Here is a 2,310-nt window from a genome sequence, read left to right on the forward strand (position 1 = left end):
GTGACGTAGACATGTGGGGGCGTGTTAGAACGAGCCGTTTTAGGTAGGCGTGGTTGACTCTTACCTTTTATAAAGAATATCTCTTTGGATTTGAGACTTTAGTCTTTGCAACTTTACAGATCTTCTTTATGCACCAAGAGCTTGTAACACTCCAAAGAGAAATGAAAACTTGAAATTGCATCATATGACCCCTTTAAATTATTATTAATAATAATTAGTCAATGGGAATAATTACACATTACTCAGGGAATCCTTAAAAATCCTTAAATTCCTTAATCAATAGACTGGTATATGGATACAAACAAACATTTAAACATTTAACACTAATTAGGTGCAAAAGAACGCTCTTACATTCAATTCTAAGTGGCATACAACTTCATATTACATATAACTCACATTATATAACTTCTTGAACTTTACCTACGTGAAAATAAAACAATGTCTTCATTGGATGAAGCAAACAGTCGGAGCATGAACGTATAGTAAAGATAGCTCATTCCATTAGTTTACTCTTGAGGCCTCGGACATTCTTTAGCAGCTTTGCTCCATCCAGTTCCAAAAGACACTTCATAGCTGTACTCCAGGTTTTTGAGATTCTCAAGGTTGAGGGCATAGTGTCACGGGTTGCTACGGTGCGGGAACACGGAGCGAGGAACGAGGAGACCAGGAGTACAAAACAAAGGGATTTATTCTTGTCCAGGTTTTTGAGATTCTCAAGGTTGAGGGCATAGATCAATCCCATCAACAATATGCACTTTGTGGTTATGTCTCTAACACACATCTGCTGGGCCCTCCTCGAACTGTGGGATTGTGAATCACCAACAGCTTCATTATTGCATTTGCGTGGCCTTCGAGTTCATCCTCCTGTTGAAAAGAAAAAAAAAAAGCAAATACATTTTTATGTAAGTTCAAGCAAATTAGCATGCTGTTAGAATACAGTTTTCTTAGTCATGCCAATTGTTTGAACACAAGCAGGATATCTGTATTAATCAGCACTATGAACAGGTAACAAATTAAAATCAAAACCCAAATTCCTGATCCCAGTATCCCATAATGAAACAAGTATCAGTCTAACCCCTTGCTGTAAATGGAAATAGCTTGTCATGATTCGAAGTAGATTTTTATGCTGGAACAGATCACCCCCTTCAGAAAGCAATGTCACCAAAGAACAAAGGAGTAACAGAGCTGCCACTACCTGACTTATATGGGTGAACCTTTCAAATTGTCATAATTAAATGTCCCCCATCTGTACCTTTCATTCATTTCTGGCAAACCAATGAACCATCAATATCAAACATTAGCTTGCCAATGTTCCCCATTAAAGGTTGAATACTTAATATTAATCAATGCACAATAAAAAAAAAGTCAAAACTCCCATTGCAACATATTTTCCAACACTAGCCATTCTAAACTGTTGGTAGCAGTAACATGATTCACATTGCTAGCATGATGGCATTCTAAAATGCTGTCGATGTCTTTTTTATAAAGGTGGGCCATGATATACTTACTACTCCAATAAAAAACTAGACTAAACCCTCAAAACTTAAAATCAAGCATAATTGTTGTTCACACGTGTAATTCTTAAAAGGTTAGTTCACCTAAAATTTAAATTCTGCCATCATTCACTCACCCATGTTGTTCCAAACCCATAAGACTTTGGTTAATCTTCGAAACACAAATGAAGATATTTTTAATAATGCCTGACAGTTTTCTGTGTATATATACCCAGGTGAAAAAGACGTAGTATTAAATGTATTAAAAATATACTTGAAATTCAAATTGAAATTGAAATTCATGTTTATAATACATTTGTATTCCCAACATGCTTATTTGAAGTGCAATAAAAATATATTGAATTGCATTTTAATATATTTCTAAAAAGTATACTAGAAGTACTTTTGTATTAAATATATGCTTAGTTATACTTCTAAGAAATATGCTAAACAGAAGCATACTTTTAATATATTTATAAACCGTATACTAGAAATACTTTGGTAATAAATAGTTACACTTTTTAGGAATATGCTAAACACAAGCACACTATTAGTATATTTCTAAAAAGTATAGTAGAAATACTATGTTAATAAATATATTTTTAGTTACACTTTTAAAGGATATACTAAACACAAGCACACTTTTAGCGACTTTTTAGTGTATTTACAGAAAACATACTTATGTTACCCTTACTACTAGGCTGTGCCCAGGACTTCGGAAACCCTGCGACGACGCTCAGCTCCATCAGCTCTCCATCAGCGCCTTCGGATCCACCAGCTCTGTCTCCATCGGTCGGCCCCCAGATGTTGGCAGCCA

General features: G+C 35.1%; 1 protein-coding gene across 1 annotated transcript in view; it reads right to left on the reverse strand.

The window, feature by feature from the left end:
- LOC107707284 (uncharacterized) overlaps positions 1-2,310 on the reverse strand; it is a 21,124-nt gene that overhangs the window by 16,381 nt on the left and 2,433 nt on the right. The gene's annotated exons all lie outside the window — the stretch shown is intronic.

Source organism: Sinocyclocheilus rhinocerous, unplaced genomic scaffold (assembly GCF_001515625.1).
Source record: "Sinocyclocheilus rhinocerous isolate Xijiao unplaced genomic scaffold, SAMN03320098_v1.1 scaffold114, whole genome shotgun sequence".
In the NCBI taxonomy this organism is placed as follows: domain Eukaryota; kingdom Metazoa; phylum Chordata; class Actinopteri; order Cypriniformes; family Cyprinidae; genus Sinocyclocheilus; species Sinocyclocheilus rhinocerous.